Source organism: Protopterus annectens, chromosome 16.part0 (assembly GCF_019279795.1).
Source record: "Protopterus annectens isolate FY-2018-M chromosome 16.part0, PAN1.0, whole genome shotgun sequence".
NCBI classification, from domain to species: Eukaryota; Metazoa; Chordata; order Ceratodontiformes; family Protopteridae; genus Protopterus; species Protopterus annectens.
The window spans coordinates 272327134-272341734 of NC_056750.1; the positions used below are offsets into that span (position 1 = coordinate 272327134).

Here is a 14601-nt window from a genome sequence, read left to right on the forward strand (position 1 = left end):
GAAAGTTTATATGTTGTAACCGACATAAAATTCAACACAGGTTTAATTGCTCACAGCTTTCCGAGCTTCATGCCCATCATGAGATAATGCCATCACCACTACCAAATATGCTGTAACTGCAAGGAAAGTGCATTGGAGACATGGATGATACTGGTTAATAAATATCCCTAAAGTAGGAAATCAAGGGGATAGTAAACATAAGTCATTAAATATTATAAGACCACATCACAAACAATTCTAACACTCTAATATGGACATCTTAGAATCCAATAATTCATATTCTGTGTCTTTCTGAATGTAACATTTTGGAAATAGATAGTTGGCTTATCTTAGTCACTCAGCCCTGTAATAATGGACCCAGATATAGAAAAGTGATAATCTGTTTACCCACTTACATGACTTGTATGAAAAGTTCAGGCAAAGTTTTAAATATTTTAACAATGGACAGCCATACATTCACCTATAGTATAAATGACTTCACATGCCAGATCCCTTCTCTTATGGGCTGCATGTAGAACTAAAATACCCCATTATATTGATAACATGCACATGGATGTGTGTTTATATTTGGGTTACCATTTATAAAGGAGGAACAACTGAGAATTTTTGTACTATCTGGGTATTAAGAAAATGTATATGTTTGCATGGACTAATGCAACAGTGGGTTTTGCAGCAGCCTTTATCTTGTTTTCACCTTACAGATTCTCTGTAGCAATCCACATTCAATATGTAAATTGTAGTGTTTCTTTCACCTAGTCCAAGGTCTACTTTTATCCTTGTCAGTTTTGTAATTGCAACTGTCCTAGCTCCTCCCCTTCCTTTGGAATACTGTAAAACCTCCTGAGGTATACTCCTCAACCTGAAGACATTGAAAATAGGAAGAATGACCCTTGAAAAGTAGGAACATACAGCAAAAACATTTTGACATCTAATTAGCAAAGATTATGAATACTAAATAGCACAAATCTCTTCCTGATTCTGCTAGGAATGTGGGATCCTATTCAGAAACATATTTAAACACACAGAGTGACCCAAATGATGGAAAATACAAGCACATTATCAAGGACACAGTGTTAAATATGTAAACTTTAATGATTTGCATTGCAAAATTCTATAACACAAGGTCCTTTGCTTTTGCTTCTGAAAAAGAGAGATGTATGTCCTCTTTATTTTATTGCCACTGGTATAGTGTGTGCCTTTCTGTGCACTAATCAGCTTCAAAAATAACATGTGATGAGGGAGATTCAGAAAATTGTGTGAATGGGATAAATAATGCCTAAAAATAGGGTCATACCTCCAAAAATGAGGACATCTTTTGCAGAGGTAAATCAGTTCTGAAAATATGAATGTCTCCCAAAATAGGGACAGCGGAGAGGTCTGCATTGAGGCACATTACAAAGTGCATATATTTAAAAGTTAAAACTTTCAGCTATTAGATTTGAAGTGTTCAAAATAAAGGATTTATCAAAGATAAATAAAACAAGCCTATTTCAGAAAGCCTCAGACTTATCTTTTTTTTTTTGCATGGGATTAAGTAACAGTAGATTATTTGCTTAGCTCTTCTGCATTTACTTGGTTTTGACCAGCTGAGATCTGTATTAACAGGCAGTGCACCTAAATATTAAAAAGGAGATGTTTCCCAGCATTAAGATCCTAAACAGACTAAAATCAAGGAGAATGCACTGATCTAGACAGAGCAGTTTGTAGGTCAAGAGTCCTATGAAAAAAAGGACTTGCATTCATATGGCTCATGATCCTTTAAAAGAATGATGCAATAATGCTGTCTTGTTTTCTGCCAGTCAGAAATCTGAAGATTATATTTTGAAACTTTGCAGTCTTTGCAAGTTGATGTTATAAGAAGTAACTGTGATGAGAACTGTATACCCAACTGAAGAAATTGTACCCTTTATCAAGGCTCTTCTTTACTTCAGTTATCAAAATGATTATTCATCCATCCTCAACCCCTTTTCCCATTTTGCACAGGGGTTGGGCTATCAAAATGATTATTACTAGTGAAATAATCAACAGTGATGCATTTTTTTATTAACTTTATGTATGTGTAAATCAAAAGTCAAATGATATGTCAACCCAGACACATGTGCATTTATAAAGTTAGAAGTTTAAGAACATTGCCATCTTGCCCTTTGATGTCCAACCCCCCCCCCAGAAAAAAATAAAAGAAAAAACAGTCCGGTCTTGACAAAGCTGCTTCTTTCATTTAGCTTATGTTATCGTAATTAAATATGTGTTAAATTACTGCCTAACATTTTACTTATTTACTGGGTAGCCTCTGTATGCCCAGAAAATACTGCTATCAGGGGACAGCAGCATTTTAATATTCTGATAGTTTATTGCTAGTGAGGTGAAGAATAATTTCAATGACAATGGTTGAAGGAAGGAACATTGTGATACCCATGTCTTAACTATCTGAAGCTGAGAACTGCTTTGAGCAATGGATACTTAAAATTATCTACTATATTAATATCTAGAAACCAATGTAGGAATATGGGACAGAAGTCATATATTGTTATCTCCTCGAGAAGCATTGCATGATTGGCTGATTCAAAAATATAGCATCATTAACCTCACATTCATCCAAAGCCCTCATTGTGCTATTAGTAATGCAGGTAATTGCTGACCAAGCTGTAGGCTTCTATACAGGACTTTAAATGAGAGGCCACTTTCCTGTCAACATTTTTGGCAAGTGGTAACAGTAGTGTTAATGGTTTGTCTGCATTGGGTACATATTGAAGTGCCTTTTACAAGTGCTTGATTGCTTGTAGTTCATGACACACTTGCTCACTCCCAGTTGCTTGAAAAGGCAGGTGCTCTAACTCCCACTAGCTCAATCTTACTTAACCTTTACTCCTCCCAGCACCTACCTTATTAAACTGTATAGTTCTACTGCAGCACCAAATAAAAACCCTAAAGCTCCCACCCCAGATGTGAACATGATTCCTCATTCCCCAACCTATAACTCCACACCCTCCTCTCTTAACCTAAAATCCCTGATACCTCCCTGAACTTAAAATTCCAATCCCATCCCTAAACCTAAATTCCCCATCACTCACAAACGCTAAATTCCCTTCCACTCTCTAACCCTAAAACTTATCTCCCACTCCCTAACTCTAAAACTCCCTTTTGGCTTCCTAATCCCAACCCCCGCCCTGGCTGCCATACTTACCTTGCCTGGATGAAAATAATATGTAAATGCTAGGTGTGACAGCTGTTACCTGGCCTCATATTTTAGCTTGAGCATGAGCGGCAGCTGTATGAGCTACAAGACACTCAAGTCTCCTGCTTCAAGACAGTGGTCTTCAAGCACTTTGGACTCAACTAGCTGTAGTAGAACCTATATTTAAGCCATGCTTTGGATACAGATAGCGATAGCTATCTTCCAGATTGCTGGAGAAGTGCCCAGTGCTATGGATGGGATTCATAATGTGCTGCAGTTATACAGTAATAAAAATACTGCATGTATAGAGGAACTAAATCCATTAGCAGGAGCTTTCTCATAGCTTGTGTTTTCCCTCCTCCATTTTGTGGAGTCTTCTGACAGACATCTTAGAACTGGAAATCAGTACAGAAACCATAAATATTCTCTGCAGATACTTTACATGTGCCCCTTGTACACACAGTTTAGTTAGTGAAGAGAGCTATGGCTTAATAAGCTGTTAACAAGTTAATTCCTTTAGTTCAGGGATTTATTCCCTCAGCCACTGTTTGCCAACTATATGACTTTGAGAAAGTTATTTAACCAGACAACATTTCAGGTTTGCCTTTGAACAGGAACACTTGTGTTCAGTGGGCTTACCTGGTTAACAAATTATATAGATACCTAAATAAAACAGAAAAAATCAAAAGCATATAATAATAAAGAGGAACAGAAGTTCCCAAAGTGATCTTATCTGAGTCTATAAACTGTAATCTGCCAATACAAGGTGCTGAGGAGATTCAACTGTGTGATTCCTATAGGTGGCACTAAACAACTGAACATCTGACTTCCTGTGGCAGGGGTTAGTCTTCCCCTGATGGGAGGACCTTAGCCAATCTCCTATCACACTATTAGGATTCAGAAGAGGGAATTCTGAAACCTGGAGAACTGCCAGTGTGGGTATGTGCAGGCACAGAACACATAATCCTGTGAGGCAGTGTGAATGATTCATATCACAGGTAGACACTACACTACTATGAGGTGAGAGATTTTTGTGCTATCTGGCAGGACGTATGTAGAGTGTGTTGTACAAAGTACCCCTGTTAGAGAGGCTGTTTAGTTAACAGACTTATTTGGAGTTATGCAGACTCAAATCCTGCATGTTGGATAAAGACAGCAAGAGCCTTAATCCTCCACACCAACTGTGACACCTGCATTAATATTATTTTTTCCCTTTGGTAAGTCATTAAGAAATACTTTCAATGTCAGTCATTACATTTTTACTTTTTTTGTTGTTGTAAAACTTGCTGTTCTGATAAATTTTTAAGTGATTTAGAGTAGTCGGCTTTTATTTGCCTCCAGTTTTGCAAAACATCTCTTATTGTGCCTCATATTTATGTCCCATCCTTCAAGATGTCCCTGAACCAGACGGTGTTTTGGGGCAACTGAAAATTTGCTAGGCTTCTCAATGATCTCCTGGACTGCACACCATGTAATTAGTACCTATGAACCATAGTAATTATGGTGTAAAAGAAAGAAAATGATTGTAGTAAACAGGAGCTTCATCACATGAGCCATGTTCTTTGCATGTGAACCTCAGTATTCTTAATGTTGACAGTGAGAGTATTATTATTATTTAGCTGAAAACAAATTGGATAGAACATGATGCCCGCGTTTAATGTGACTATTTTAACTATGAATATATTTTAATTTAGCTTGCTTTTGCAGGTACACAGGTATGAAATGTACTATTTGGACTACGGCATTTTGTCATGCACATAGAGCAATGATTTAATGCAGCCTGTTTCTTTTGTTATCCACATTTACATGATATTTACTATTGATTTAATACTGTTATAGCAATTTTATTGTTAAATCATAATTTTAACATGAATTACTTAATTTGCTTTTTCTTTGGAAATTTTTTTCATTTCTGATAAAGGAATCTCTAAGTAAATGCTTATGTGTGCTGTTTTAAAAGATTTTTATTTCATTTCTGTCACTATTTTGACAAGTGAATTTTACTGACGACTGTGTAGATGAATAAGGCTATGAGCTGTTAAAGCGTTGCTTCCTTTAGTAAGTGGTTTGATTCACTTAGCATTCATTTTTCTTGTGTGTGAGTCTGTCAAGTTACTTCACCAGACAGTACTCCTGGACTACTCCCGAAAAGGGGCATTTTTGTCCATTAGTCTGTCCAAGTTGTTTTACAGTGTTTGAGTGGTTACATTATACATTTGCCATTTAAATTCTTGCACCCTTCACATAGACGTTAATTAGTACATTATGCTATTTGAGTATGAATTTCAGCAGGTCTTTTGTAGTTTAATGGGTTGCCAGATGCGTTTTCACTTAATGTGATTTTTAAGGGAAGGTAAATTTACTGTTTCTCATGTGAAGTCTGTTTTCAATGTGAGACTTGTAGTTTTAGAAAATGTCATTTTTTTGTAAATTTTGAAATCAAAGTTTTAAATGAAATCCAATTGTAAAAGTAAAAAAGAAAATTGTATGTACACCGACAAGTCTGAACAGTTTTTATGGTAAATGGGGAGAGACAGTCAAGTAATGAGATAATGTCATGGCTGGTAAGGGCTTGATTCAATGCAGTGTATAGGGGCCCCATTGGTCCATGATCTGGTTTTACTGACTTTGAGATGTTGGTTACAAGAATACAGCATTATAAGCCATTCAGTATGTTAGACCCATACTGAATGGTGGCAGAAGGAATAAGATATTCTTGATAACAGATAAGATAACGGGAGGTAAAAAATGAGATACAGGTGTCCTGTGAGCATGCAAGAACCTGCCTCCATGGAAAAACAGCCAATATGCTCTATGCAGTAATATTTCTCATTTTTGTATGGTGTGTGGGTTGTTGAACAAAAGCTACTGCAGTATTTATATTGTTTATAACTGTTTTGTTTTATTTATTGCACAAAGGAATTAATTAATTAATATACCTGGACTGGTAATATAGTCTAATCGCGTTGCATTTTAGTAAAATATTTTTGCATTACTTTCTTTACAGCATCCCATAACTGCAAAGTCATATAGCTGCATTATTTATTCATTATGCAGTCATTGTTGCATATTACTGTGATACAATCTTCTGTAGAAGATTGGATTGCAAAGGCTTTCAGCATTTATTTAAAAACTGCTATGCAGCAGTTAGTGCATATAATTAAAGCTTCAACTTGTCGATGAGCTACTACCTGTATCAAGGGTGCATAGTTTGAATCTTTCCACCTTGATTTACTTACTATATGACACTGAGCAAATCACTTAACCAGCCAGTTCTTTGAAGTAACTGGACATTTGGGTTAGGCTCCTTAATGGTCTCCTGGACTGCATGCGTAGTAACTATGAACCTGTTATCATTGTTTGCCAGGCATCCCCTACTTGCACAGCTGATCTAGTTCAGGAAATGTTTTGGCAATATCACCAGCACACCATTTTAATGCAATTTAGGCAATTTATTCTTCAAGGGCAACAGGCACTGTAATTGCAGGTGAAGCATTGAAATGCAAAGTTGTTTGCCAACAGAAACCACTGCATTACTAATAGTTGTCTTTAATGTGGAACTATCCAGATGGTCTTTCTTTCTGAAGAGATTGTGTATATTTACTTAGCATATGCTATCAGGTACTTAATATTTCTTATGCTGTCATAAGCACTCATATTTAAACTATGCTACACCTGGCTGGATCTTATTGTATGAGGCTAGCAATCTTTATGCAGTTTCCAGTAATCATACTTCTAAATCTCTTAGCACAAGAAATCTGGACAAAGCCTAAAATGAGGGTGTGGATGTGGGACAAAGGCTCAAAAGTAGAGACATATGTTAAACATTCCTATTATAAACTTAAAAGTTGCTAGGATAATAGGATTTATGTTACCATACATTTTTTCTGAGAGATATGAAGTCTGAAACTCAAATTGTGTCATTATTTAGTGATTTCAGTCCTCAGTGATTTTCCAGAAAAAACACAAATTTTATTAGGAATAGACCTATGACTGACCTATGAGGCAAAATCTGGACATTCTGCAAAAAATTGGGCAGTTGAAAGGTATGGATGTAGTTTATCCAAGGCTAAGAATAAAGTACATGTATTTTATTTCATCATAACAATAAGGGAGAAACATTACTAACAAAGTAGCTGCAACTGCTGGTGGGGCTAGCGGGCTCTCTGTGGATGAAAGTACCGTATGTGCTTATCATCTGGTCATTTTTAAACAGTCTTTAATCTGGCTTTGCTTGACCAGAGTGTGTGTGTGTGTGTGTGTGTGTGTGTGTGTGTGTGTGTGTGTGTGTGTGTGTGTGTGTGTGTGTGTGTTTATAAAATGAGTAGGAATATTTTGGCTACTGTGTATGTTTATGTGAAAAAAATTTGAAACAGATGACTTTGGTCATTATTATTGTTTTTAATTTCTTTGACACAGACATTTGAGAAGGATGCAGTCAACAAAGTAACTATAATTGCTAGGTTAGGGGGATGTCTATTGATAAAAAATAATTGACCCTGCAGAGCTGATAAAGCTAAAAAGTCATTGTTTTTTGCAAGACTAGTATGCACTTGTTTAAAGCAAATCAGCCATTTTTATCACAGACACATCATATGTACACAGTCAATTTAGTGGCTGTAATTGTTGACTACAGATATTGGCAGATGATGACAGCAGCTTGAGTGGCCTTTTCTGGCTGAAATGGGGACGTCTGTCATTGTTAGTTTGTACATTCTATTCCACTCAAAGCAACACATTTAAAATGCACTTTAACACATTTTACTGCATTAAACAAGAAATACAATTTAAAACGATCAGGAAGGTGAATCAAAGAGTACATGCCTTTACACATGGTTCTAAAATGTGTGCAGAGGGTCCATTATTTAAAAACAAACCAGGAACTAAGGTACAGAATCCTACACAGACCAGACGCATTTGTAATGAATATGCCTTTCAATGCATTTTTCAATGAATGTGCATTTCAGGGGAAGATTTAAATGATGTTCATGTTCTCTGTTTTCAACATGCAAGTGTTTTACTTAGCAAATGGTCATTAGTCTGAAGACAGAAGGCCAAGTAATGGGACACAGGAATGGCTGCTGGCGGGGGGGGGGGGGGTACTTCATTACCCTGCCTAGGGTGCCATATGAACATGATCTGACTCTGTGTGAATAACACTTTTTTTCTGGTTTTGAACCTTAGCAGCTTTTATTGTATTATTTTTGCAGTTGTGGTGTTGCTTCCATATAGCCACAAGGCATATCCCTATTTCAGAGTCACAAAAATATATTATGCGCTCTTAGTGTATAATCCAAATATCAGCATGCAGCTCCTAAAAAACAATAGTTAATTTGAGACTTGTAAACACTGTATATCTGTATCTTTGGAAAATCTATTAAAAACAATATTCAGTTGGCTCCAAAACACTGACCAGATTTCTAGCAAAAGTATAAAACACTCTATTGACGTTATGTTCTGTAATTACAAAGGGTCTACTGAGCCACAGGATTACAGATTTCTGCAAAAATAAAATGCTGCATTGCTAAATCGCATCCACAGTTTATTGTGTGCTGCTCTTTCACAACTGTGGTTTATTCTCAGAATTTACAACACATAGGCAATGTGAACCCTCCACGACAAACTTATATGACATCCTATAATAATACCCTGACTCTTTCATTTTCTAGTAATATCAAGGTGTCATTTCAGACCAAGTCATTCAGAGATGCTAAAAACAAAAACATAATGACCAATGCCACGTATTATGAAGAGCAGAATTTTTTCTACAGCATCTTGTATAGGAATGAAATATGTTTGTCTCTTTCTTTTTTAATTTTTTTTATTTACACTTCAGGTATCCATATGGTTTCAGAGCTGCAAGCAGCAAGATGCATTTCTGTTTACATTTGGCAGTGCACACTTAAACTCATCACATCTTTCTTTCCTTAGCTTTTCAAATTACCAACTTTGACATAAAAATGAGGAGTAAACTCGCACTCCTGCTTTCATACCTCTCAACCTCTGAGCATTAAAATTCATACTAGCATCTTAAAAATCAAAGCAATCACTTAGAAAGAGGAGCACATTCTTGCCTTCATAACAGAAGGTCTTATATACCAGGCCCTATACAGCAGTGATAGTGAATTTTTAGCTTAGTTTATTCATTTTATAAGGAATGCACTTGTGAAGAGGTCAGACTTTATGAGAAGCATCAATAACTTTGGAACAAGCAATAGGGCTGAAATAATAGCACTATGCCTAAATCATAACTGTAAGCCTTTAGTGCAATACCATGCATATATGTATGTGTCTGTGCATGCGTGTGTGTGTGTGTGTGTGTGTGTGTGTGTGTGTGTATGTATGTATATATATATATATATATATATATATATATATATATATATAAGGTTTGAAGATGTGTTAGATTGACAGCTGCTTAGCTGACTCCATATGGCTCACTAAGCAGCTGATCGACAGGTGTGCAAGATCACACAAATCCCAGGGTTGGGAAATTTGCCCTTGCCCTATGTTTCTGCAATCTCAGAGTTAGGGTGTGTGTGTATAAATACATATGCATACATACATATATATATATATATATATATATATATATATATATATATATATATATATAATGTGTATATACATATATAATATATGTACATATATACATATAATTAGCAGGAGATGTAGGGGAAGCAGCCTCCCACATGGGGGTGAAGGGGGCTTACCCTCTGCAAAAAATATGTTTTTGATTGTTTTTTAAACCTCAGATTTCGCATTCACCAAGGCTGTTTGCAGGCCCAGGTATAGCAGTGTATTGAATACTGTGTTTCTGACTTTTTGTGTTCAACATTTTTATAGTCAGTCTGGGGTGTTTTAGATTAAATATGTAGTATTCTCATATATATATATATATATATATATATATATATATATATATATATATATATATATCAAATAGGCAAAAGTATAAAATGGCATGAGGACTTATGAATAGTAGAGTTCCAGTACCTTTACATTTCAATTTTCTGCACTAAAACAGAAGACAAATGTTTTACAGCAAAAAGAAAAACATAAAGCTATCTCTGCTGTGAATTGGATCTTCTTAGAAAGAAATTAATCATTAAATTACTATTTTTGACATATTAAAACAGGAAACAATAAAACAATTTTTAAAAAGAAAACTGCATTTATAATATCACTACTGCTGAAAGTCAAAGAGTATTAAATTTCACTTATCAGATTTAATTATTTCAAAGTGTAATACAAACATTTTATAATGAGAAGAAAAGTAAGCAGGAAGCATAATTTAATTTTGGAGTATGACAGGGCTTTATTAACATCACCTGTATGTCACATCTAGAATTAATACATCCTTATCATCATTTCAGAATGAGAAAAGGGTGTTGAGACACACAAGCAAATGATAAAGAAAAATGTGTCAGACAGTCATAAACAGGACATTATAGCAATAAGATATTTGAAAGAGAATGACTGATGAAGGTTGCTTATACTGTTTAAAGAAATAAAAATAGTAGCATAGCTTTTTTAATTCATTTATACTGGTTATGCCTATAAGGCACAGCTTTTGCAGAGATCTGGGAGCCGTGTCCGGATAAGTGGGTAGCTTAGTATCATGCAGCCTTCAAGCACAGCGTGAAGGAACATGTTCCTGAATTACAAGATGCAGCTTATATCCTTTTCCCACAATGCTAACTGCCAGTCAAATGGCATGACATCTAAATGACTCATTGGCTTTGTTGCTGTGGTATCACTAATCCATGAGTAAAAGCAGGCCAGTATATCAAGGTGACAGTGAAGAGGCCGTCAGTTCATTCATTTCAGGGGAATATGGTCTATGGGATAATCTACCAAACAAGGTTAAAAATACTCTAATTTTGGAAAATTAAAAAAAAAACGTTAACGAATTCCCGCAAAATGAATCCAATTCAGTACATTGAAAACAGCATCTTATTCTCAAATCTATAAGCTTTGCAACTATTTTCTAAGCTGTATATACCCAGAAATGTTTCTATATTTGTTTGAAATGTTTTCATAACAGTTGTATTTCTAAACTAAAATGTGTTACACTGCATGCATGTCTGTGCCCGGATCATGACTGAAAAGGGTTGGATGGCCAGCTCTCTTAGCTGATAAACACATTGATAACTAACTAATTACAAGATTGATCCTGTGTGGGGAATTGGTTTACAGCAACTTGTAGTAGTACAGCAGGATATTAAATGGCTCAGGGAGATACAAGAGCACTCATGTACAGCAGTGTTTTAAAGATGCATTTAAAGGAGTTTGACAAACTTCTGAGCTTTTACCTAACTATAGCAAGTATGGTTCAGACTTGCTCTTTTTATGGATCAACAAACATTGTAAATATTTCATCCTTCACCAAGTTCACCTATCTTCAATTTGTATCTTATGTAGGGCAGATTCCCTATGCACTGGAAAAAGACATGACATCATTAAGTCACCTAAGTCAACAAATGTTTTTTGAACTAACTCTTCTCCACTCCCTCACTAAGCTTTTTACACCCTTGACTACCAATTGAAACATGGCATCCTCTCAATAAATCAATGTGGTTTTACTCCAAGGAAATTTACAGCTGCAGCTCTCTTCACATACACAAACTCATATCTGTGAACGCTAGACAATTAACATGGTATTTTGTTGATCTAAAGCTTCAGATCTCATCAGCAGCAATCCATTAATGAACATTCTCTCCACTCCATTTCTTTAGATCTTTCTGCATCGGTTAGTCTAGTAGTTGTTTTTCAAACCAGTCCTTTGTAATTAAAATGGAGCCAATCCTCCTTCCAAGGCACTTATGCTTTCTGTACTGCTGCAGGAGGTCAGTGTTTGGTCCAGTTCTATTTTCCCTACTTATTAAATAACCATCAAACCTGTATTTATCCAAGTCTGTTCTCTACCCAAATGACGTAGCCATTTACACTTACCAGTTCCATAATAAATGAGCTGTTGAATGAATTCAATGATCTTACTAATTTTCATTTTGGTTTCCTGCTGAGACTTCATCTGGGGGGTTCCACTATACCACCCAATTGGCCTATTTGTTCAGTAGGAATGGGAACAGACCATGCATGATGGGGAAAATCCTACTGCTACTATATTCCTGACTGGGAATCCTGACTGGCTTCCTGTTCCCCTGCAAGAGTCACTTGATAGGGAGTGGTCAAGCTTGCTGGTCTTGGAGAGGGGCAGCCTATCTTCTCTTATCTGTTGCACACCTTTCCACCTTGTCAACTCCTTCAAGCTCTCCCATTGTTGTCTTGTCAGGGGGAGCATGCCTCTGCATGTTACATTCTCATCAAGTCAGTGCAAGCTCAGCAGGCTTGAACTCCACTAGGTGTTAAGGTAATACCCTTGTGGAAAGCCAGAGACCCCCCCCCCAATAATGGGTGAAGTGGTACTGGCTGCTCACTCCTATCCTCCATTACCAGCTCCTATAGCACTCAAGCTACTATTTAAACTTGTGTTTCTACAGTGCAGTCAGGATGACAGCCCTCTGTGACATGAAGATGGCAGAACTGATCCCACTAACTGCTGAAATTTAAAAGAAATTCTCCAAAACTGGAAACAAAATTATGCTATCTGATACTAGTACTAAATTCTGCTCCATCTTTACTCCCTTATTGTCATATAGAAATCTCACAGAGATGCTTCTGTATACAGATTTGTAGGCATCTGTAATCCTCTATCACTATCATATTATTGACCAGAAGAGTAAAGCAAACCACACTATTTTCTGTGTTACAAAATGCCCCACATTCTTTCCCCACAAGCTTGTAAATTAATTTGTAAGGGTATTGTTACAGACTACCCCCTACTATCTTACTCCTCTGTCTGCCACACATTTCAAAGAACTACAAATCCTTACTTATAGGTTCATAGGTTAGTACTAGGATAACTGCACTTGCGAGCCATTGTAAGCCTAGCCAATTATCCCTTGTGAGACTCAAACCCAGCACCTTGTGTTTGTAAGGCAAACACCTTAACCATTAGTCCACCCTCCCAACTCTATACTTTCTATACATGCAGAGTCATTCTTCTGTCAACCTAACATGCACGTCACTGTACAACCCCTCAGTCATTTAAATGGGCTACCTATTAAGCAAACGGCCGACAAACTTCGCCATACTCTGATATACAGTACCATCATGCCAAACGTCTCTCCTCAACTAATCTCCAGTTTTCATTCTAGATGTATCTCATAATTTTCAGTCCCAAGCTAACTCTGTCTCTTTGTCTATACAACACAGAATGTCCCAGATTTTAATGGTCAAGATTTTCTATTCTTACTCTAAAACTCTGGGTTGAACTATTTCCAGAAAACAGAAATAATAAAACCATTAACGAGTTTCACTTTAGTATGAGAGCTATTCTAAAATACAGACATTGCTCTGTTAGATTTTGTTTATTTATTTATTTATTTGAATTTGTTAACCAGGTGGGAGAGCCAGTGTGAACATTCATTTCAGTCATGACACCAGACCTAAAGGCAATGATAAATAAATAAGATGAAAGTAGGGTGGGCTGGTTTAACTGTCCTTTTTTCAGCTATGACCCTGGCACAGAGGGAAGCGGTATACATAATACATAAAAGGTTATTTTTTATATGAAATATGGAAGTAATATAGCTAAATTACATAATATAATAGTTAACTACATATACACATATATACATACACACACCCGTGTGTGTATGTATGTGTGCGTGTGTGTGTGTGTCTTTATATATATATATATATATATATATATATATATATATATATATATATATATATGTCTTTAACTAAATGACTGCTTATGGTACTGAAAGATTTAGATGATTATATTTGTTTAATTAAATGATTGCTTATTAATTAAAGTATAAGGATTGATTAGAGGCTAACTGCTACTGAATGTGTATAAAAAGGTATTGTAAATTGTAAGAGTCAGTGGCCTGAGGAAGCCTACGGGTGAAAACACTAGCCTATTTTATGTGTTTTAAATAAAGCCTATATCGTGTCTCCTTGGCTTTATTATTTGATGTAATACTTTAAGGTGATCCTGAAAATATTTGTGGACTAAGAGAAGCAAGAACAGTCTCTAATGCAATGGAATAGCTGTGCCGAAGGGCTCTCTGGTTACATTGTTGACTGGTAACAGAGACATTGAATTGTTTGTTTGCAAAAAAGCGCACTCCTGAACTGTTGATTAGCTGAAAAGCGTGTCACTTTGTTTGTTGGCTGAATAGCTTATGCAAAGCATTGGTATCTGCCCATATATTCTCCCTTTTTGTGTTTTATTACTACTTGTGCAGTTTTGCTTTGGGAGAAGTAATCGCGAACAAGTGGTGGTATTGTTTTTTATTACTTTGAGATATATATATATTTATATATATATATACACACACACACACACACAC

General features: G+C 36.0%; 1 protein-coding gene across 1 annotated transcript in view; it reads right to left on the reverse strand.

The window, feature by feature from the left end:
- The window catches only part of GARNL3 (GTPase activating Rap/RanGAP domain like 3), a 3522664-nt gene that overhangs the window by 910613 nt on the left and 2597450 nt on the right, over positions 1 to 14601 (reverse strand). The gene's annotated exons all lie outside the window — the stretch shown is intronic.